The following is a 24,983-nucleotide window of genomic DNA, read 5'->3' on the forward strand; positions in this document are numbered from 1 at the left end:
CTTGGTTATTTTTACAAACAAACTTTATTACAACAAAAGAAAAACAATATTTAAACTTCGAATCGAACAAGAACAGCTTACATGTACCTCTTAACCCTAACACGATTTCCCATTAAACAGCTCATAAAACGAACATTCAGCTCTTAACTCCACTTACACAGGCAGCCAAAAATGATACTTGTATGACAGAACATATTTCTGCTGGCAGTGAGGCTCTTTCAGAGCTCTCCGGTAGCTTTTTATGGCCTCTCCCAGTCGTTCTCCAAATCCTTCTGTCCCCCACCTTTTCAAACAGGATTCTTTTATCTCTCTGAGCTCTGCCCGGCCCCTCAAAGATGGTTCTGTTCAGAATTGTCCAGACTTGAATTCATCATTGCTATCTGGACTTGTGATTATCCACTCCCGTTTACAGAAAAGAACAGGGCTATGCTATGAATATGCAACTAACCTCCAATTTATGGACAAAAGAGGCCAACAGACACTGTAATGGACTATGGCTGGTCAGACAAGAGTGTCCCGGAGGATAATCGATCTTGAGCGAATCACTCTGGCTGAACAGAGGCACCCTGTTTATTCCCATTAACAAGTTTAAGTCTGAATGGGACAATGTAACTCAGGCGAGATGTAGACATATTCCTCTGACTCAGTGCTAGCTTTTAGCCCCTAAATTTCCCACTACATCTTCAATCCAATTTCCTTCGATCCATCTCCCAGTCGTCACAAAAGCCACTGATTATTGAAACCTTGTTATCAGGGAATAAAGTATGGGTGGCTGGCTGTTCGAGCTGGAAGGCTTATTTAATCTGCAGCCCATGAGAGCAGGGGGAATGGGGGTGCCATCTCAGGATGAAGATGGCTGCAAATTACCTCACCTTCCAAAGAGGGAAGACTGGTGCCTAATCTCCCCCCTGACCCTACCTTGATGAGTCAATCATGCCAATTTAGTCAGTCTTGCAATGCACGAGTACCCTTTGAGTTCCAAGGCTTACACTCAGCTCTCCATGACAGAGGTGTCACTGATATTGTCCCTAAAGCAAGGCGGGAGGGTAAAAGCGCTAATCAGTCACCCTGTTCAGAACATGATGGGTGGCAGTGCGATTAAATGCAGTCAACTTCTCTCAGCCCTCGCCCTTGGGGGAAGGGGGGTTGGTAACATGTCCTGCTGAGGCTCTCGAGGATAGAAGCACTTCTGTAATGTGGAGTTGAGAGGGCTGACTGTGGGGATATGGCCATTGTGTGAGAGGAGAGGTGGTGAGACTCCTTGGAAAAGCGCTCGTATAAGGGGATGTAAAAGGCTGTGTTTCCCAGATCCTGAGAGGGCTGCGGGTTAGCGAATTGTCAAGATTCCTGGCAGGCATGAGAGTCCTGAGCGTTTCTGAGGAGTGGGGACAAGGGGGGGTGGCAATGTGGCCTATGTACGGGCTGGGGGGCCTAGAGGGCCTGCGCTAGCAGCACAGCAATCCCTCATCGTCAGTGTGGGAGTTGTGCCACGTTTGTGCAGGGGTTGGCGGAGCATGGCGCCATGATATGAGAATATGGAGGCACTTTATGGATGATCAACATGGATCTTAATACAAGCTGCTTATTACAGTGGTGTCTTAGCTCTACTAGTGCCTAAACTCACCTGTGCCTACTAGGTTGTTATTTCTTCTTAGCCTTTCTCATAGCTGAGGTGGAGGCAGACTGCTTACTTTTACACCCTGTTGCCTGAGATGACCTTTGCAGGCGCCCCCTGGGGAGCTGGGACCTTGAGGATCTGGGCCTGCTTCCAGGCAGCACAAGTGTTGCAGTGCTGTCCTTCTTGATGTGAGGCTTGGAGGTATGTCGCTCACAGAAAGGAGAGTATCAGATGGGCTGGACACCCCCGAGGTCTCCTGAGTGGAAGGCACTGGGCTGTGCTCCTGCCTATCATCTTCCCTTCAGGTGCCAGGATTCCCTGGGCTCCTCCGTGGGATAGAGGGGCAGATGGAGTGAGATCCAGGAGCCCCGCCGTCCTCCGGCACTGACACTCATGGATTCCCACTGCTGCCTGCACCATGCAGTTGAAGCCCTGCCCCATGCAGCCCATGCTCTCAGCAATGGAGTGCATGACCTGAACCATGAAATGGACATCTCTCGCCAAGGACTGCATGTCGTGCACCAACGTCTCCACTGCAGATGCCATCCTCGCAGTGTTGGCCTTGTTGCGTTTCATTGACAGCACTATCTCCCCAGACAGAATGCGATTTGATTCCTCCAATCAGCCTTGCAGTCTGAGGAAGGATGCCCACAACTCTCCCTGATACTCACAAATCTGCCTTTGTAGCTTCAGCAGCTCTGGGGTGGCCGATCCCAGGGGCAGATCATCGGACTGGGGCTCAGCATACTCTTGGGCTCCAGCATCCCTATGAGTGCCGATTCCTGCTTCTGCCTTCTGTGGATCTTCAGGTGTGAGATGCTCACCGGTGAGTGACCCAGAAGCCTGCCGACTACGTAATCCCACCAAGGTGCAAGTATCTGTTCTAGTAGAGGTTGCAAGTGACAGGTGTGACACCTTTTCAATGCTGATGTCCGAGATGCTCAGATTCATGGTCTCCAGGGGCCATGAGAGTGGTCCGGGCTCGTCTGCTGATAGTTCTGCAATGGAAGGGAGATGGCATTAGTGTGGGACAGGGGAACACTGATAGGAGGAAAATGACTCACGAGAGGCTTTTGGATGTGTTGAGTTTTTGGTCCCCACCTCGCACTCAGCACATGTGCAGTCCAGCTCCTCATCAGCAAGTTCAAGGGCTTGTTCCTCAAAGTGAGTAAGGGTCTTGAGCTCCGGCTGGCTGTGTCTGTTCACATTGGTTGTGCTTGAGTTTGTCCTGCAATGAGACAGGTGTGGAGATTGTAGGCAGGAGCCGTAATGTAATCTGGTATGTGTGTGGGGGGAGGGGAGTGAGAGTGGGGAGGTGAGGAGCTGAGGAACTACTGGGGGGATTATGGGGGAGGGGTGTCATGGCAAGTGTTGTGGCCCTGCAAGGTAGCTGGGAGTGAGATCACTGTGGAGGTGTGAGGGGTGTGTTAAGAGGTGCTGCGGGAGATATCAAGAGGCAGACTTACCCTGACTGCACAAAGAAGATCAAGCATCTTCTTACGACACTGTAGCCCCATCCTCTTATGGAGTGAGCTCGCACTCACAATTATGATCATAGCCTCCCAGGCAGGGTTGGTCACCTTGCAGGCAGGATGTCTTCCTGATCGAGGGTAGAGGGTTTCCCGTCTCTGCTGGACCCCATCCAGAGGCTTGCTGAGGGCTCCCCCTGTGAAATGTGGTGCAGTCTTTCTGGCAGCCACCCCTCCAATTGGACTAGCCTTAAATGTTGTGCCCACAGATCGCACCCATTAAACCATGGCAGGGCGGGTGAATCAGAGACAGTCAGCTAGAGGCCTGGCATGAAACACTTGGAAAAACCTTTTTGGTTAACGAGGCTGAATCTATGGTGACTTATTGTCGACGGCGTTGGTGGGCATCTCCCTGGTTTTCTTGCAGTGACCGACACCTTGAAAGAATATCAGACAATTCCGCCCATTGTGTTGAATTTCCCAACCTTTTCTAAAATGCCTGAGTTCTTCACTCGTGACCTGAGGGCCATCATCATTCATCATAAAGCCTGGAATTGTGTAATGACCCAAAGTGTGTTTTCAAGCATTATACGATCTCTCCTGTCATTGAAGTCAGCTGGTCTAACTCGTTGTCGGTGGAATAGTAGTCTACAATGACAAAATATTAAGTTCCTGCTATAGTGAAGAAGTCTTTCTGGGATGTCATGCATTATCAATGGTTCTCTAACTTGTTTACCTTGGTATTCATTACAAGCATCGCACTGGTCAATGTGGTCTTTGATTTCATTGCTCATGTTTGACCAGTAGAGAATCTCTCTTGCCTTCCTCAGACTTTACTTCTTGATCACTTGCATGGATGCGCATCGGCATCTCTTCTTTCATTTCCTTCGGGATGAAATACGGGATGAATGTACGAAATACGATCTTGGGCTGTCGGTTCATCTCAATATGCGCAATATGCTCTTGTGAGCACAGATTTGTGCTTGATGCTCTCAGGCCATTCTTTCATCACTACTCCTCATAGCACTTGGAGAGTTACATCTTGCTGGGGAGTCACTTATTTGAGCAAGACGTTTCTCTGTCAGATTCAATGTCTCTGCTGGGTTGATGATTTCCAGAACATGATGAGCTGCTACCTCACGTTGAATCACATTCTGTTGTACCGTGCTCAACTTTCTTCATGGGGAGTGCTGCTTGTATGTCATGTCCAGGCGATATCTCTATAAATGAAGTAACATTCTTTGCAGACGGTTTGGAGCAGATAGTAGTACTTTGAGAGAAAGGCTTTGAAGTGTGTTGTAGTTGGACTCCAGTGTTACTTATCTCTCCCAAGCAGGTATTGATGAAAATGCTCACAAGCACACAGTAACCCAGCACCCTTTCTCGATCTGAGCAGAGCATCTTTCAGTTTGTGTTAGTGCCCAGGATGTAAATGTGATTGTTGTCCTTGCTGTATTAGGGTTGCTCCAAGACCTGTCTCAGTGGCATGACATTGCAACATTACTTCACCATTGACGCGATAATACTTGAGCATTGGTGTTGTAGTCACCAGTTGTTTGATTTCAGTGAATGCTGCTTCTTGTTCTGTATCCCATTACCACTTCACATCCTTGGCAGTGAGCTTGCATAATAGTTCACATTTTGACAACAAATTAGGAAAATATTTGCTGAATCCAACAAATTGTTGGACAACTTTCACATCCGTTGGTTGATGTAGTGCTGTTGGAGCTCTCATCTTCTTAGAAACTGGGTGAAGACCTTTTGTTCTCAGCAGGTAACTTCAGGCATCTTCAGTTGCAAATTTTTCTCATTCAGTTTCAGGTTCATCTGGTGAGCATTCCCTTGCAGTCATATTAAATTCTGATTGTAGTGATATGCATAAACAAGTGTATATGTAAATATGTTTAGCCTCTGACCACTACTTAGGCAAGTAATAGCACGTGACACTGTAACCTAGGTGAGTATGAAGGAGAATTTGTCATGGATAGGTGTGTTTGTGTTAGTTCCAGTTTAGTTCCAGTTAGCATTAGCTTCCAACCCACAGTTTGTAATACAATAATAAATTCGACTAGTCTAGAACTAGATATTCTTTAGTACGCTGACTCAGTAATTGTCTCTGCACAAGAGCATAACATGGTACCCGGAGCGGTGATCAAAAACTGAAGGTCTGAAGTGTGAACATTTGAAGGACACAGTCTTCGAATTTGGTGAAACTGCTAAATAAAACGTGCACCATTGAAGGTAATCTCTGAAAATGCTAAACCAGTAGAAGAAGAAGATGGAAAGTTTGAAAACTCCTCAACATCTTCGAGTAACCGGTATTGTAGATGGCAATTGGCGTGCATTTAAGCAACATTTCACGCTGTATCTAGCAGCTTTAGGATTGCAAGCACAGCCAGATGAATGAAAAATAGCATTGTTGCTAATGGTAACAGGCCCCCAGGCGATAGAGATTTACAACACATTAATTTTTGAATGGGAGGGAGATGGTAAAAACTTTGATGCCATCATAAAAAATTTGATGAGCATTGCACGCCAGAAAATAATGAAACTTTCGAGTGGTACATATTTCGAATGCGCAAGCAGAAGACGGGCGAGTCCTTTGATAGCTTTCTTACGATCTCAAGTTAAAAGCACAAACGTGTAACGTCGCAACGTTAAAATTCTCGATGATTCGGGATCAGATTGTCTTCGGAGTAAATGATGATAAGTTGCATGAACATCTCTTATGGGAGAATGAACTTTAGTTAGAAGACGCGATCAAGATTTACCATGCTAGTGAACTAGCTGCGCAACATAAGCACATTGAATGCACAGAGTTTTGGCGTGAAAATTGGGAGCGATGCCGACGCCATAGATGTTGTGACCCACTCGAAAATAAAACGTGGACTTCCGGTTGTGGCTATGCCTAGGTAGGTCGCACGTTCGGCAGCTCCCGCCGGGAACGGACTTTTGGGCTCTTCAGAGGGGCCCCAACAGCAATTGTTCAACGGCTCCCAGTGTGGGAAGGTGACAGCAAGGTTCCCCCAACATTATATGGATTGGACCAGGAGTGGAGCGGTCAAAAAAGTGATCCTGGTGCAGCGGAAAGTGCGAGGGAGGAAAAGCAAGATGGCGGCGGGTGGAGACCAAGCAGCGTGGGCGCAGTGGTCGCAGGAGCAGCAGGAATTCCTTAAACGCTGCTTTGCGGAGCTGAAGACAGAAATGCTGGGGCCAATGAAGGCGGCTATTGAGAAGCTTGTGGAGACCCAGAAGGCCCAAGGGACGGCAATCCAGGAGGTGCGGCAAAAAGCCTCGGAGAACGAGGACGAGATCTTGAGCCTGGCGGTGAAGGTGGAGGCGCACGAGGCGCTGCACAAGAGGTGGCAGGAAAATTTTGAGGACCTGGAGAATAGGTCGAGGTGGAAGAATCTTCGGATTCTGGGTCTCCCTGAAGGAGTGGAGGGGCCCGATGCCGGGGCATATATGAGCACAATGCTCAATTCGCTGATGGGTGCGGGAGCTTTCCCGAGGCCCCTGGAGTTGGATGGGGCTCATCGGGTCCTGGCAAGGAGACCCAAAGCCAACGAGCCGTCAAGGGCTGTAGTGGTGAGGTTCCACCGCTTTATGGACAGAGAGTGTTTCCTGAGATGGGCCAAAAAAGAACGGAGCAGCAGGTGGGAGAACACGGAGATCCGTATTTACCAGGACTGGAGTGCGGAGGTGGCTAAGAAGAGGGCTGGTTTTAACCGGGCTAAGGCGGTTCTCCATCGGAAGGGGGTGAAATTCAGGATGTTGCAGCCAGCGCGATTGTGGGCATCCAAGATCGGCACCACTTTTTTGAAACGCCTGATGAGGCATGGAACTTTATCCAGGCTGAAAAGTTGGACTCAAACTGAGGGTTTGTCATGGGGGGGGTGTTTGCTGTGTTTATTGCGTTTGGGGAATGTTCTTTTTGTTTTGGTGCTGGGTGGGGATGGGTGAATGGATTTGATGTGGAGGCTGTGGGAGAGTGTGGGCGTCGGTGTTGGAGGGGCAGGGCCCCGCGGAGGAAGAGGGGGGGTGGAGGCCTGGGGATGGGGAGCTGGGTAAGGCCTCAAAAAGGAGCTGCGCCAGAGGGGGCGGGGCCGGCTCAGACGGAAAGCGCGGGCTTTTTCCCGCACTAGGGAAGGATGTGGGCGGGGCCGAGGGGGAAGGGCAGTGCTGGAGAGGAGCGCACACTGACTGCCAAGGGGTGGGGGGATTCTCACACTGGGGGGGTCGATGGAATGGCGGGAGAGGCCGGGGTCAGCAGGAGTCAGCTGACTTATGGGAGTGTCATGGGGGGAGCAAAATGGCTAGATGAGGATCTAGCGGAGGGGAGAGGGGGGGGGGGAACTGGGTTTCTGCTGCATTGGCCAAAGGGGAGCTGTAAGTAGGAGAGGTGGTCGGGGCGGGGGTCCGCCGCCTGGGGGACTGGAGAGTGTGGGAGGCGCGGGCACGTGGCTGGCCGGGAAAAGGAGATGGCTAGTCGGCAGGGGGGTGCGAGTAGCCCCCTGATCCGGCTGATAACTTAGAATGTGAGGGGCCTGAACGGGCCGGTCAAGAGGGACCGGGTGTTCGCGCACTTAAAGGGACTGAAGGCAGACATGGTTTTGCTCCAGGAGACACATCTGAAGGTGACAGATCAGGTTAGTCTGAGAAAGGGATGGGTAGGGCATGTCTTTCATTCAGGGCTGGATGCGAAGAACAGAGGGGTTGCAATACTGGTGGGGAAGCGGGTGTCGTTCGAGGCAATGAATATTGTAGTGGATAATGGAGGTCGATATGTGATGGTGAGTGGTAGGTTGCAGGGGGTGCGGGTGGTACTGGTGAACGTATATGCCCCGAATTGGGATAATGCCGGATTTATGAAACGCATGCTGGGTCGGATTCCGGATCTGGAGGTAGGAAGCTTGATAATGGGGGGGGGGGGGGAACTTTAACATGGTGCTGGACCCAGCACTGGGCTGTTCTAGGTCCAGGACAGGTAAGAGGCCGGCTGCGGCCAAGGTGCTCAGGGGGTTTATGGACCACATGGGGGGAGTGGATCCATGGAGGTTTGCCAGGCTGCAGGCTAGGGAATTTTCCTTCTTTTTCCATGTCCATAGAGCCTACTCCCGGATAGACTTTTTCATTTTGAGTAGGGCGCTAATCCCGAAAGTGGAGGGAACGGAATATTCGGCCATAGCCATCTCGGACCACGCCCTGCATTGGGTGGAGCTGGAGTTAGGGGAGGAGAGAGACCAGCACCCGCTGTGACGCTTCGATGTGGGATTGTTGGCGGATGAGGGGGTGTGCAGGCGGGTGCGGGGGTGTATTGAAAGATACTTGGAGGCCATTGACAACGGGGAGGTGCAGGTGGGGGTAGTCTGGGAGGCGTTGAAGGCGGTGGTCAGGGACGAGCTAATCTCCATTAGGGCCCACAGGGAGAAGAGAGAGAGGAGGGAGCGGGGAGGTTAATGGGGGAGATTTTAAAGGTGGACAGGAGTTATGCAGAGGCCCCTGAGGAGGGGCTACTTACGGAGCGACGGAACCTCCAGACGGAATTCGACCTGATGACCACGGGGAAAGCAGAGACACAGTGGAGGAAAGCGCAAGGGGCGGTTTATGAGTATGGGGAGAAGGCGAGTCGGATGCTGGCACATCAGCTTCGTAAGAGGGAGGCAGCGAGGGAGATTGGTGGAGTTAGGGATAGAGGGGGGAATACGGTGCGGAGTGCGGTGAGAATAAACAAGGTATTTAGGGACTTCTATGGGGATCTGTACAGGTCTGAGCCCCCAGCGGGGGAGGAGGGGATGTGGCGATTCCGAGATCAGCTGAGGTTCCCGAGGGTGGAGGAGGAGCAGGTGGCTGGTTTGGGGGCGCCGATTTGGCTGGAGGAGCTGGTTAAAGGATTGGAACATGCAGGTGGGGAAGGCCCCGGGGCTGGATGGGTTTCAGGTTGAATTTTATTGGAAATATGTGGACCTGCTGGGCCCGTTGCTAGTGAGGACTTTTAATAATGCGGGGGAGGAGGGGCCTTGCCCCCGACAATGTCCAGGGCACTGATTTCTTTGATCTTGAAGCGGGACAAGGATCCATTGCAATGTGGGTCGTATAGACCGATCTCGCTCCTCAATGTTGACGCTAAGTTGCTGGCGAAGGAGCTGGCTACGAGAATTGAGGATTGTGTCCCGGGGGTGATTCATGAGGACCAGACGGAATTTGTGAAGGGTAGGCAGCTAAATACAAATGTGAGGAGGCTTCTCAATGTGATTATGATGCCCTCAGTGGATGGGGGAAGTCCGGAGGTAGTGGCAGCTATGGACGCGGAGAAGGCCTTTGATCGAGTGGAGTGGGAGTACCTTTGGGAAGTGTTGTGGAGGTTTGGGTTCGGGGAGGGGTTCATCAGTTGGGGCAGACTGCTATATAGAGCTCCGGTGGCGAGTGTGGCTACGAATCGGCGGAGGTCGGAGTACTTTCGGCTGTACGGGGGGACGAGACAGGGGTGCCCCTTATCCCCCTTGTTGTTTGCACTGGCAATTGAGCCACTGGCCATGGTACTGAGGGAGTCCAGGAAATGGAGGGGACTGGTCCGTGGGGGAGAGGAACACCGGGTGTCGTTGTATGCGGACGACCTGTTGCTGTATGTTGCGGATCCAGTGGAGGAGATGGCGGAGGTCATGCGGATCCTTAGGGAGTTTGGGGACTTTTCGGGGTATAAACTCAATGTAGGGAAGAGTGAGCTCTTTGTGGTGCACTCAGGGGACCAGGGAAGGGGGATAGACGAGTTACTGCTGAAGAGGGCGAAAAGGAGCTTTCGGTACCTGGGGATCCAAGTCGCTAGGAGTTGGGGGGCCCTGCACAAGCTTAATTTGCTGCGGTTGGTGGAGCAGATGGAGGAGGATTTTAAAAGGTGGGATATGCTGCCACTCTCACTGGCGGGTAGGGTGCAGTCGGTAAAAATAACATCCCCCCGAGGTTTCTCTTTGTGTTCCAGTGCCTTCCAATTTTTGATCCCCAAGGCCTTTTTCAAACGGGTAAGCAGGAGCATCATGGGATTTGTGTGGGCTAATAAGACCCCGAGGGTAAAGAGGGTGTTTCTGGAGCTTGCAGGGACAAGGGGGGGCTGGCGCTGCCGAATTTGTGCGGCTATTATTGGGCAGCCAATGTGGCGATGATCCGTAAGTGGGTAATGGAGGGAGAGGGGGCGGCGTGGAAGAGGTTAGAGATGGTGTCCTGTGGGGGCACGAGCCTGAGGGTGCTGGTGACGGCAGCGCTGCTGCTCTCGCCAACAAGGTACACCACGAGTCCGGTGGTGGCGGCGACGCTGAAGATCTGGGGGCAGTGGAGGCGACACAGGGGCGAGGTGGGAGCCTCGGTTTGGTCCCCGATTCGGGAGAATCATTGGTTCGTCCCGGGAAGGATGGATGGGGGGTTTCGGAGCTGGCATCGGGCAGGGATTAGAAGAATGGGGGACCTGTTCATCGATGGGACGTTTACGAGGAGACGTTTGGGCTACCCTCGGGAAATGCTTTCAGGTACATGCAAGTGAGGGCGTTTGTGAGGTGGCAGGTGAGGGAATTCCCGCTGCTTCCGGCACGTGGGATTCAGGACAGGGTGATTTCGGGTGTATGGGTTGAAGAAGGCAAGGTTTCGGCGATTTATCAGGAGCTGCAGGAAGAGGAGGAGGCCTCGGTGGAGGAGTTAAAGGGCAACTGGGAGGAGGAGCTTGGGTAGGAGATAGATGAGGGTCTGTGGGCTGATGCCCTGAGTAGGGTTAATTCTTCCTCCTCTTGCGCCAGGCTCAGCCTAATGCAGTTCAAGGTTATTCACAGAGCGCATATGACAGGGGCGAGGTTGAGTAGGTTCTTTGGAATGGAGGACAGATGTGGGAGGTGCTCGGGGAGCCCAGCAAATCACGTCCATATGTCCTGGTCGTGCCCGGCACTGGATGGGTTTTGCGAGGACTATGTCCAAGGTGGTGAATGCCCGGGTCAAGCCGAGCTGGGGATTAGCATTATTTGGGGTATCGGACGAGCCAGGAGTGCAGGAGGCGAAAGAGGCCGGTATTCTGGCCTTTGCGTCCCTGGTAGCCTGGCAGAGGATTTTGCTCCTATGGAAGGATGCAAAGCCCCTTACTGTGGAAGCTTGGATCAATGACATGGCAGGGTTCATCAAGCTGGAGAGGATAAAGTTTGCCTTGAGAGGGTCTGTGCAGGGGTTCCTCAGGCGGTGGCAACCATTCCTAGACTATCTCGCGGAGCGTTAGAGGAACCCCTCTGCTGAGCGATGTTGTGGAGGATACAGCAGCTCCGCACGCTGCGGGCAACCATCCCAGCATCATTCTGGAGGGCCCCTTCAGAGCAGTCCAGACACCTGAACTGCATCTTCAGGTGAAATGAAAATGAAATGAAAATCACTTATTGTCTTCAATGGCTTCAATGAAGTTACTGTGAAAAGCCCCTAGTTGCCACATTCCGGCGCCTGGTACGGGAATTGAACCGTGCTGCTGGCCTGCCTTGGTCTGCTTTCAAAACCAGCGATTTAGCCCTGTGCTAAACAGCCCCTTGCCTGAAGCACCACTTGATCATGCTCCTGGTTGCTGTATGGACATCTTTGTAGTGGGTCTCCGCGTTGGTCTGTGACCTCCGGGTAGGTGTCATCAGCCAGGACCGTGGTGGGTAACTCCAGTCATCCAGGAATCAACCAGAGCCGGGGGGGCATCTTGAACATGTCAGGAATCATGGAGTGTGCCAGGATGAATGCGTTGTGCATACTGCCTGGGTATCGGGCACAGAGGTGAATGATGCAAGGCTGATAGTATGCAAGTTCATCGAGTGGTATCCCTTCCGGTTTATGTAGAGTGACCTGTCATCTGCAGGTGCTTGTAAGGGGACATGTATCCTGTCAATCAGCCCCTGGACCAGGGACATCCTGGCGATGGCAGTGAACTCCTCTGCCAGGCCAGCCTGGTGGGCTCGCTCCACATCGAAGTGGATGTATGGAGCCACCTGGACGTATAGGGTCACTGTAACTGCATGGATGCACCTGTGCACCGAGGTCTGTGAGATCCCGGACAGGTCCCCAATGGGCGCCTGGAAGGACCCTGCCATGTAAAAATTCAAGCTATTACCTTGACAGCCACTGGGAGTGGGTGTCCTCCCCATACCCCCATGATGCCAGGTGTGCCAATATCTGGCAGATATGTCACACTGTCTCTCTGCTGAGCTGGAGTCTTCGACAGCATGACCGGTTCGACAGTTCCTTGAATGACAGGCGGTGCCGGTACACATGAGGCCTCATGCAGTGCTCCCTTGGAACCTCCTCTTCCTCGGGATGTTGGGCAGCCGGCTCTCCATCCTGGGCGGCTGCCTTTTGTCCCTCTGAGGCACGCTGCGCTACTGCAGCTCCCTCCTCCTCCTCGAGCAGCTCCAGCTTGTACAGCCGCAGTGCATCCCCCAGGGCTGTGGCGACTGGCAGGAAGGCCACCATTGCTGGTTGAATTCCAATATCCATTGTCTGCAGGGGGTAAAAGGCTGACATATTGGCATGCGTAACCCCATGCCCAACCAGGTCCACTGGTCTACATGGTCGCCCCAGTTGGCACTGCGTAATCTGCCCCAGCATGTCCTCCCCTCACCACTCATCCCAGCACCACTGGCCCCGTCGGCACAGTGGGGGCCTCTGGCCATGATGCCATCCCTGATGCCAGGGGTACTGGCACTGCCCTCACCAGGAGTACACTCCGTGGTCCTCGTAGGGGCTATTGTGGGTGTTGCCCAGGGTGGTCTGCTGGCGGCCGGGTGGGTGCAGGGGATTGTGGAGGATGGGGTGCGGGGGTGGGGGCGCCCATACGGCCCATAGCCTCACGCTGCTCCAGGTGCCGATCCGGGCATCAGCATGGGCGGCGCTGATCCGCGCATGCATGCCATGGCCGGCGCGGGTTCGCGCATGCGTGTGGGTTGCCGTCTCCGTGCCAGCTCCCACGCAACATGGCGGAGACCTACATGGGCCCGGCGCAGAGGAACATAGACTCCCAGCGGGATAAGCCCGCCCGCCGATTGTGCGGACCCATTATGCGGGGAGAATCGCCGGGGGGGGCGGGGGGCCGCATTGAGCAGCCCCCGACTGGCACCACACCAACCATGCCTCCGCCATTGGCCCGATTCTCCGGTCAGCAGACCGGTGTCGGAGCGAAGTCACGAGATTCGCGCCCCTCCCCCCCGGTGATTCTCCAACCCGGCGCGGGGTCGGAGAATCCCACCCAGTGTTCTTACAGGGAACAGATCAGTCCAAGGGAGAGTCGTTGAGGAGCCTGGTAGCTGTGGGGAAGAAGCTGTTCCTATGTCTGGATGTGCGGGTCTTCAGGCTTCTGTATCTTCAGCCTGATGAAAGGGTCTGGAAGAAGGCAAGAGGGGTCTCCGATAATGCTGTCTGCCTTCCATAGGCAGCAGGAGGTGTACACAGAATCAATGTGAGGGTGCCAAGCTTGTGTGTTGCCACCCCAGGATTCACCGTCACGTATTTCCGTGAAGCAGGGTCCAGAACTAACTGCAAGTAGGCATTGCTCATATTGAGCTCTGCAAAAGTGCGTCCCCTGCTGAGTCGTGCGTACAGGTCTTCGATCCTGGGCACCGGATAACGGTCCAGACGGGATGCACGGTTCACAGGCATTTTGTAGTCCCTGCGCAACCTGATAGTACAATCGGATTTCAACACAGGCACTAATGGCGCCACCCACTCTGTGAACTGCACCAGGTGGATGATCCCTAACTGCCCTAATCGGTCCAGCTCCACATCTACTTTTGGCTTCAAGGTGTAGGGATCGGGGCAGGCGCAAAAATATCGCGGCTGGCCTCAGAATCCATGAAAACCTTGGCAGTGGTCCCACGGATTGTCCCTAAATCTTCCTTAAAGGCAGCAGGAAATCACTCCAGCACTGCATCTGGGACACCAGAGTTCATGTGGCGCACTTGCTGCCAATCTAACCGGAGACGCTTTAGAAACTCTCATCCCAACAGGCTGGGGCCCGTCCCTCGGACTACCACCAATGGCAGATTTACGGATTGTCTTCTGTACTCCACTGAGACCTCTGAGGTGCCCGGTTTCCAATGGCTCGCCCATGTATGTTGCCAATCTCGCATCCGTGTCCCATCGCTCCAAACGTCAGATTTCCGAACGGACCTGGTCAAATGTAGGGCGGCTTACCACGGACACCGCGGTCCCGGCATCCAACTCCATTGAGGATCGGAAAACCATTGACTCTGATTGTCACCCGAATTGGTGCCACTCTTGGGTCAGCGATGCAATGTAAGTTCTGGTGGTCATCGAAGTCATCAAAGACAAAATGGGTCCACCCCAGAGGGCGGTTAAGTGTCGCGACGGGCAGGTGGGCCTCCCTTCTAGCGCCGAGCCTTACGGCCCTGTGACCTGGGACCCTCCTGAGTGGGGGAAATCTGGCGCCGTTTCTAAGGATGCTGTCGAGGATGGTCCGGGTCTCGGGGAAGGTGACCCCAGTGACAGGAGGTTTTATTTTTTTTTAATTTTTATTTTTTTATCGATCTTGTATAGAACATAAAACATACAGTGCAGGAGGAGGCCATTCAGCCTATCGAATCTGCACCGACCCACTTAAGCCCTCACTTCTACCCTAACCCAATAAAACCCAACCTTTTTGGACACTAAGTGCAATTTATCACGGCCAATCCACCTAACCTTCACGTCTTTGGACTGTGGGAGGAAACGGGAGCACCCGCAGGAAACCCACGCACACACGGGGAGGATGTGCAGACTCCACACAGACAGTGATCCAAGCCAGGAATCGAACATGGGACCCTGGTGCTGAAAAGCCACAGTGCTAGACACTGTGCTACCGTGCTGCCCAGGAGTTGAGAACAGTTTCCCAAGAGTGGCACCCCAGGTTCAGGACGGCCCATCCCGCACAGCTCCTCCCATCCTGCTCAGCTCCTCCCATCCCGCACAACTCCTCCCATCCTGCTCAGCTCCTCCCATCCTGCTCAGCTCCTCCCATCCTGCTCAGCTCCTCCCATCCTGCTCAGCTCCTCCCATCCCGCACAGCTCCTCCCATCCTGCTCAGCTCCTCCCATCCTGCTCAGCTCCTCCCATCCTGCTCAGCTCCTCCCATCTCGCACAGCTATTCCCAACCCCCACAGCTCCTCCCATCCTGCTCAGCTCCTCCCATCCTGCTCAGCTCCTCCCATCCCACACTGCTCCTCCCATCCCGCACAGCTCTTACCATCCCGCACAGCTCCTCCCATCCCGCACAGCTCCTCCCATCCCGCACAGCTCCTCCCATCCTGCTCAGCTCCTCCCATCCTGCTCAGCTCCTCCCATCCCACATAGCTCCTCCCATCCCGCACAGCTCCTCCCATCCTGCTCAGCTCCTCCCATCCTGCTCAGCTCCTCCCATCTCGCACAGCTTCTCCCATCCTGCTCAGCTCCTCCCATCCTGCTCAGCTCCTCCCATCCTGCTCAGCTCCTCCCATCGCACACAGCTCCTCCCAACCCGCTCTGCTCCTCCAATCCTGCTCAGCTCCTCCAATCCTGCTCAGCTCCTCCCATCCCGCACAGCTCCTCCCATCCCTCACAGCTCCTCCCATCCCGCACAGCTCCTCCCATCCAGCTCAGCTCCTCCCATCCTGCTCAGCTCCTCCCATCCTGCACAGCTCCTCCCATCCCACTCAGCTCCTCCCATCCTGCTCGGCTCCTCCCATCCTGCACAGCTCCTCCCATCCCACATGGCTCCTCCCATCCTGCACAGCTCCTCCCATCCCGCTCAGCTCCTCCCATCCTGCACAGCTCCTCCCATCCCACTCAGCTCCTCCCATCCTGCTCGGCTCCTCCCATCCTGCACAGCTCCTCCCATCCCACATGGCTCCTCCCATCCTGCACAGCTCCTCCCATCCCGCTCAGCTCCTCCCATCCTGCTCAGCTCCTCCCATCCTGCACAGCTCCTCCCATCCCGCTCAGCTCCTCCCATCCTGCTCAGCTCCTCCCATCCTGCACAGCTCCTCCCATCCCGCTCCGCTCCTCCCATCCTGCTCGGCTCCTCCCATCCTGCACAGCTGCTCCCATCCCACATGGCTCCTCCCATCCTGCACAGCTCCTCCCATCCCGCTCAGCTCCTCCCATCCTGCTCAGCTCCTCCCATCCTGCACAGCTCCTCCCATCCCGCTCCGCTCCTCCCATCCTGCTCAGCTCCTCCCATCCTGCACAGCTCCTCCCATCCCGCTCCGTTCCTCCCATTCTGCTCAGCTCCACCCATCCCGCACAGCTCCTTCCACTCCGCACAGCTCCTCCCATACCACACAGCTCCTCCCATCCTGCTCAGCTCCTCCCATCCCACATAGCTCCTCCCATCCCACACAGCTCCTCCCATCCCACACAGCTCCTCAGATCCCGCACAGCTCCTCCCATCCAGCTCAGCTCCTCCCATCCCACACAGCTCCTCCCATCCCGCTCAGCCCCTCCCATCCTGCTCGGCTCCTCCCATCCTGCACAGCTGCTCCCATCCCACATGGCTCCTCCCATCCTGCACAGCTCCTCCCATCCCGCTCAGCTCCTCCCATCCTGCTCAGCTCCTCCCATCCTGCACAGCTCCTCCCATCCCGCTCCGCTCCTCCCATCCTGCTCAGCTCCTCCCATCCTGCACAGCTCCTCCGATCCCGCTCCGTTCCTCCCACTCTGCTCAGCTCCACCCATCCCGCACAGCTCCTTCCACTCCGCACAGCTCCTCCCATACCACACAGCTCCTCCCATCCTGCTCAGCTCCTCCCATCCCACATAGCTCCTCCCATCCCACACAGCTCCTCCCATCCCACACAGCTCCTCAGATCCCGCACAGCTCCTCCCATCCTGCTCAGCTCCTCCCATCCCGCTCAGCTCCTCCCATCCCGCTCAGCCCCTCCCATCCCGCACAGCTCCTCCCATCCCGCACAGCTCCTCCCATCCCGCTCAGCTCCTCCCATCCCGCACAGCTCCTCCCATCCCACACAGCTCCTCCCATCCTGCTCAGCTCCTCCCATCCCACATAGCTCCTCCCATCCCACACAACTCCTCCAATCCTGCTCAGCTCCTTCCAATCCGCACAGCTCCTCCCATCGCGCTCAGCTCCTCCAATTCTGCTCAGCTCCTCCCATCCCACACAGCTCCTCCCATCCCACACAGCTCCTCCCAACCCACACAGCTCCTCCCATCCCACACAGTTCCTCCCATCCCACACAGCTCCTCCCATCCCGCACAGCTCCTCCAATCCTGCTCAGCTCCTCCCATCCCACACAGCTCCTCCCATCCCACACAGCTCCTCCCATCCCACACAGCTCCTCCCATCCCACACAGCTCCTCCAATCCTGCTCAGCTCCTCCCATCCCACACAGCTCCTCCCATCCCGCTCAGCTCCTCCCATCCCGCACAGTTACTCCCATCCCGCACAGCTCCTCCCATCCCGCACAGCTCCTCCCATCCTGCTCAGCTCCTCCCATCCCGCTCAGCCCCTCCCATCCCGCACAGCTCCTCCCATCCCGCACAGCTCCTCCCATCCCGCTCAGCTCCTCCCATCCCGCACAGCTCCTCCCATCCCACACAGCTCCTCCCATCCTGCTCAGCTCCTCCCATCCCACACAACTCCTCCAATCCTGCTCAGCTCCTTCCAATCCGCACAGCTCCTCCCATCGCGTTCAGCTCCTCCAATTCTGCTCAGCTCCTCCCATCCCACACAGCTCCTCCCATCCCACACAGCTCCTCCCAACCCACACAGCTCCTCCCATCCCACACAGTTCCTCCCATCCCACACAGCTCCTCCCATCCCGCACAGCTCCTCCAATCCTGCTCAGCTCCTCCCATCCCACACAGCTCCTCCCATCCCACACAGCTCCTCCCATCCCACACAGCTCCTCCCATCCCACACAGCTCCTCCAATCCTGCTCAGCTCCTCCCATCCCACACAGCTCCTCCCATCCCGCTCAGCTCCTCCCATCCCGCACAGTTACTCCCATCCCGCACAGCTCCTCCCATCCCGCACAGCTCCTCCCATCCTGCTCAGCTCCTCCCATCCCACACAGCTCCTCCAATCCTGCTCAGCTCCTCCCATCCCACATAGCCCCTCCCATCACACACAGCTCCTCCCATCCCACACAGCTCCTCCCATCGCGCTCAGCTCCTCCCATCCCGCTCGGCTTCTCCCATCTCGCTCAGCTCCTCCCATCCCACACAGCTCCTCCCATCCCACACAGCTCCTCCAATCCTGCTCAGCTCCTCCCATCCCACATAGCTCCTCCCATCCCACACAGCTCCTCCCATCCCACACAGCTCCTCCCATCGCGCTCAGCTCCTCCCATCCCGCTCGGCTTCTCCCATCTCGCTCAGCTCCTTCCATCCCACACAGCTCCTCCCATCCCACACAGCTCCTCCCAATCCACACAGCTCCTCCCATCCCATACAGCTCCTCCCATCCCGCTCAGCTCCTCCAATCCTGCTCAGCTCCTCCCATCCCACATAGCTCCTCCCATCCCGCTCAGCTCCACCATCCCGCATAGCTCCTCCCATCCCTCACAGCTCCTCCCATCCCGCACAGCTCCTCCCATCCCGCTCAGCTCCTCCCATCCAGCTTGGCTCCTCCCATCCCTCACAGCTCCTCCCATCCCGCTCAGCTCCTCCAATCCTGCTCAGCTCCTCCCATCCCACACAGCTCCTCCCATCCCGCTCAGCACCGCAATCCTGCACAGCTCCTCCCATCCTGCTCAGCTCCTCCCATCCCGCACAGTTCCTCCCATCCCACACAGCTCCTCCCATCCCACATAGCTCGTCCCATCCCGCACAGATCCTCCCATCCCACACAGCTCCTCAGATCCCGCACAGCTTCTCACAGCACAGCTCCTCCCATCCTGCTCAGCTCCTCCCATCCCACACAGCTCCTCCCATCCCACAAAGCTACACCCATCCCACACAGCTCCTCCCCTCCCTCACAGATCCTCCCATCCTGCTCGGCTCCTCCCATCCCGCTCAGCTCCTCCCATCCCGCACAGCTCCTCCCATCCCACACAGCTCCTCCCATCCCACATAGCTCGTCCCATCCCGCACAGATCCTCCCATCCCACACAGCTCCTCAGATCCCGCACAGCTTCTCACAGCACAGCTCCTCCCATCCTGCTCAGCTCCTCCCATCCCACAAAACTCCACCCATCCCACACAGCTCCTCCCCTCCCTCACAGCTCCTCCCATCCTGCTCGGCTCCTCCCATCCCGCTCAGCTCCTCCCATCCCGCACAGACCCTCCCATCCCGCTCAGCTCCTCCCATCCCACACAGCTCCTCCTCTCCCTCACAGCTCCTCTCATCATGCACAGCTCCTCCCATCCCGCTCTGCTCCTCCCATCTTGCACAGTTCCTCCCATCCCGCACAGTTCCTCCCATCCCTCTCAGCTCCTCCCATCTCGCACAGCTCCTCCCATCCCACACAGCTTCTCCCATCCCACACAGCTCCTCCCATCCCGCATAGCTCCTCAGATCCCGCACAGCTCCTCCCATCCTGCTCAGCTCCTCCCATCCTACACAGCTCCTCCCATCCCACACAGCTCCTCCCACCCCGCTCAGCTCCTCCCATCCCACACAGCTCCTCACAACCCGCTCAGCTCCTCCCATCCCGCACAGTTCCTCCCATCCCGCACAGCTCCTCCCATCCCGCTCAGCTCCTCCCATCACGCACAGTTCCTCCCATCACGCACAGTTCCTCCCATCCCACACAGCTCCTCCCATCCCGCACAGCTCCTCCCATCCCGCACAGCTCCTCCAATCCTGCTCAGCTCCTCCCATCCCACACAGCTCCTCCCATCCCGCTCAGCACCGCAATCCTGCACAGCTCCTCCCATCCTGCTCAGCTCCTCCCATCCCGCACAGTTCCTCCCATCCCACACAGCTCCTCCCATCCCACATAGCTCGTCCCATCCCGCACAGATCCTCCCATCCCACACAGCTCCTCCCATCGCGCTCAGCTCCTCCAATCCTGCTCAGCTCCTCCCATCCCCCACAGCCCCTCCCACACAGCTCCTCCCATCCCGCACAGCTCCTCCCATCCCGCACAGCTCCTCCAATCCTCCCATCCCACACAGCTCCTTCAATCCTGCTCAGCTCCTCCCATCCCCCACAGCCCCTCCCACACAGCTCCTCCCATCCCGCACAGCTCCTCCCATCCCGCACAGCTCCTCCAATCCTGCTTGGCTCCTCCCATCCCTCACATCTCCTCCCATCCCGCTCAGCTCCTCCAATCCTGCTCAGCTCCTCCCATCCCACACAGCTCCTCCCATCCCGCTCAGCACCCCCAATCCGGCTCAGCTCCTCCAATCCTGCTCAGCTCCTCCCATCCCGCACAGCTCCTCCCATCCCACACAGCTCCTCCCATCCCACATAGCTCGTCCCATCCCGCACAGATCCTCCCATCCCACACAGCTCCTCAGATCCCACACAGCTTCTCACAGCACAGCTCCTCCCATCCTGCTCAGCTCCTCCCATCCCACACAGCTCCTCCCATCCCACACAGCTCCTCCCCTCCCTCACAGCTCCTCCCATCCTGCTCGGCTCCTCGTTTCCCGCTCAGCTCCTCCCATCCCGCACAGCCCCTCCCATCCCGCTCAGCTCCTCCCATCCCACACAGCTCCTCCCCTCCCTCACAGCTCCTCTCATCATGCACAGCTCCTCCCATCCCGCTCGACTCCTCCCATCCCGTCCAGCTCCTCCCATCCCACACAGCTCCTCCTCTCCCTCACAGCTCCTCTCATCATGCACAGCTCCTCCCATCCCGCTCTGCTCCTCCCATCTTGCACAGTTCCTCCCATCCCGCACAGTTCCTCCCATCCCTCTCAGCTCCTCCCATCTTGCACAGCTCCTCCCATCCCACACAGCTTCTCCCATCCCACACAGCTCCTCCCATCCCGCATAGCTCCTCAGATCCCGCACAGCTCCTCCCATCCTGCTCAGCTCCTCCCATCCTACACAGCTCCTCCCATCCCACTCAGCTCCTCCCACCCCGCTCAGCTCCTCCCATCCCACATAGCTCCTCACAACCCGCTCAGCTCCTCCCATCCCGCACAGTTCCTCCCATCCCGCACAGCTCCTCCCATCCCGCTCAGCTCCTCCCATCACGCACAGTTCCTCCCATCCCACACAGCTCCTCCCATCCCGCACAGCTCCTCCCATCCCGCACAGCTCCTCCCATCCTGCCCAGCTCCTCCCATCCCACACAGCTCCTTCAATCCTGCTCAGCTCCTCCCATCCCACACAGCTCCTCCCATCGCGCTCAGCTCCTCCAATCCTGCTCAGCTCCTCCCATCCCACACAGCTCCTCCCATCCCGCACAGCTCCTCCCATCCCGCACAGCTCCTCCCATCCTGCCCAGCTCCTCCCATCCCACACAGCTTCTTCAATCCTGCTCAGCTCCTCCCATCCCACACAGCTCCTCCCATCGCGCTCAGCTCCTACAATCCTGCTCAGCTCCTCCCATCCCACACAGTTCCTCCCATCCCCCACAGCTCCTCCCATCCCACACAGCTCCTCCCATCCCGCTCAGCTCCTCCAATCCTGCTCAGCTCCTCCCATCCCACATAGCTCCTTCCATCCCGTTCAGCTCCTCCAATCCTGCTCAGCACCTCCCATCCCTCACAACTCCTCCCATCCTGCTCAGCTCCTCCCATCCCGCACAGCTCCTCCCATCCCGCACAGCTCCTCCCATCCCGCTCAGCTCCTCCCATCCAGCTTGGCTCCTCCCATCCCTCACAGCTCCTCCCATCCCGCTCAGCTCCTCCAATCCTGCTCAGCTCCTCCCATCCCACACAGCTCCTCCCATCCCGCTCAGCACCCCCAATCCTGCTCAGCTCCTCCAATCCTGCTCAGCTCCTCCCATCCCGCACAGCTCCTCCCATCCCACACAGCTCCTCCCATCCCACATAGCTCGTCCCATCCCGCACAGATCCTCCCATCCCACACAGCTCCTCAGATCCCGCACAGCTTCTCACAGCACAGCTCCTCCCATCCTGCTCAGCTCCTCCCATCCCACACAGCTCCTCCCATCCCACAAAGCTACACCCATCCCACACAGCTCCTCCCCTCCCTCACAGCTCCTCCCATCCTGCTCGGCTCCTCGTTTCCCGCTCAGCTCCTCCCATCCCGCACAGCCCCTCCCATCCCGCTCAGCTCCACCCATCCCACACAGCTCCTCCCCTCCCTCACAGCTCCTCTCATCATGCACAGCTCCTCCCATCCCGCTCGACTCCTCCCATCCCGTCCAGCTCCTCCCATCCCGCTCGGCTCCTCCCATCTCGCACAGCTCCTCCCACCCCGTCCAGCTCCTCCCATCCCGCTCGGCTCCTCCCAGCTCACACAGCACCTCCCATCCCACACAGCTCATCCCATCCCACTCAGCTTCTCCCAATCCACTCAGCTTCTCCCATCCAACACAGTTCCTCCCATCCCGCACAGCTCTTCCCATCCCGCACAGCACCTCCCATCCCACAGAGCTCATCCCATCCCACTCAGCTTCTCCCAATCCACTCAGCTTCACCCATCCCACTCAGCTTCTCCCATCCCACACAGCTTCTCCCAATCCACTCAGCTCCTCCCATCCCACTCAGCTTCTCCCATCCCACACAGCTCCTCCCATCCCACACAGCTCCTCCCATCCCACACAGTTCCTCCCATCCCACACAGCTCCTCCCATCCCACACAGTTCCTCCCATCCCACACAGCTCCTCCCATCCCACACAGCTCCTCCCATCCCACACAGCTCCTCCCATCCTGCACAGTTCCTCCCATCCCACACAGCTCCTCCCATCCTGCACAGTTCCTCCTATCCCACACAGCTCCTCCCATCCCACACAGTTCCTCCCATCCCACACAGCTCCTCCCATCCCACACAGCTCCTCCCATCCCACACAGCTCCTCCCATCCTGCACAGTTCCTCCCATCCCACACAGCTCCTCCCATCCTGCACAGTTCCTCCCATCCCACACAGCTCCTCCCATCCTGCACAGTTCCTCCTATCCCACACAGCTCCTCCCATCCCACACAGCTTCTCCCATCCCACACAGCTCCTCTCATCCCGCTCGGCTCCTCCCATCCCGCTCGGCTTCTCCCATCTCGCTCAGCTCCTCCATCCCGCACATCTCCTCCCATCCCGTTCAGCTCCTCCATCCCGCACAGCTCCTGCACTCCTTGCTTCAATCCTTCCATGGACATGGCGATGTCTGTCGCTTTCTGTAAATCCAGCTGGGCCTCGCCCAGCAAACGCTCTTGGGTCGGTGCATCCCTGATGGCACAGCCGGGTCGCTGTGTAACCCCGATAACATTGGGCCAAATTATAAATTTTCGGTGCATTTTTTCAAACAGGCCAAGAATTCGGTCACTGATTCTCCCTGGTGCTGGATGGCAGTGTGGAAATGAAAATGTCTTGCAATGATGGGCTGCAATGGATTAAGGTAGTTACTAACCAATGAGACCAACTCTGTGAATGAACGCGTGTTGGGCGAGTTCGGTAAGTCAAAGGTTTGATGTACATGGTGGTTGCACTGTCTGTGAGGAGGGTCACCCTCTGTCTTTCATCGCTGATAATGCCGTTCAGATGAAAAAAATACTGCATCCTCTCAATATATTGGTTCTAATCGCCCGTATCGGCGGTAAACACCTCTAACTTTCCAATAAGAGGCATACCCGTTGCTTGGTTGGAGGCCTTATGAGGCATCTTTGAAGTGGGCCAGGTCCTGAGGAAATGGTGTCTCCTGCAGCTCCACTTTACAATCGTTGCCAGTGTCAGATCCATGCAAGCGACCACGAGGAAGCAATGACGGATAGCAACAAAAAGGTTTTATTTGACTTACTCACTGCACACTCTGCTCTCCGAAGAGTCTCCCGCGGCCCGACCCACACTCAGGTCAGGGTATTTATGTCCCAGGGCACCCTGGGGAAGGGTGTAGCCCCTCCTGTTCAGCTGGGAAGATCATACACCGATGAGACCATGGGGAACCTAATGGTCCAGATCCTGTGACCTCCTGTAAAGTTATAACTGGAGGGTGTAATTCTGAGTTAAATTCAAATGGGATTGCAATAGGTTTACAACCTTTTTACTTTGAATGGATGTGAATCTTGCTAAGGTACCTCTATGGGCCCTCACTGAACTGCATGCATGTTCGAGATTTCTAAAATCACAAGTCAGGCCAGCTCTCTTTGTATGAACACTGGTAACATTTGGTATGCTGATCTGTTAATACAACACACACGGAGAGTGACACTGTCTCATTTGTTCTCCACAAATTCATGCTTGTTATCTGTCCAGTGCTCCATTGAATTGAATTTTCAATGTGCAAATAAATCGAACTGGCAGCTCTTTCATACACTTTTCCCTCACGGATCACACCTCTAGAAATGGTAACAGGGATGGCAATGAATCGTGTTTTACTGGACTGCTTTTCATCAGCACTGAGCCAGTCAGATTGAAGGTGAAAATAAATTCAAACTTCAACAGAGAAACCGTTTCTATTATGATCCAACTCATTTAAATATGCAGTGTTTACTAACGGCCCAGCTTTAAAGCGTCCCAATCCAGAAATGGGGAGTCAATGGGGATCTGCCACCTCAGAACAAAACAGAGTAAATCCTGTGTCTCGAAATCGGAGGAATCCTTTTGGGGCGATGTTTTCTGTTAAGCTTAGCCTGTGAATGTTTATAAAGGCTCCATTCCCAAGTTGCCTTGCACCGCACAATACTCCAAAGCGCAAGATAAGAATGATAGAGAAATCTCTCTGGGATGCAGCAGCAATGTGTAGGAGGATTTTGATCCCCTTTTAAAACAAACAATATCCTTTGACTCTTTTTCAGTTGTGGAATCTTTTAAGTTGTAGGAAGAGGGGCCGGT

Source organism: Scyliorhinus torazame, chromosome 6 (assembly GCF_047496885.1).
Source record: "Scyliorhinus torazame isolate Kashiwa2021f chromosome 6, sScyTor2.1, whole genome shotgun sequence".
Taxonomy (NCBI): Eukaryota; Metazoa; Chordata; class Chondrichthyes; order Carcharhiniformes; family Scyliorhinidae; genus Scyliorhinus; species Scyliorhinus torazame.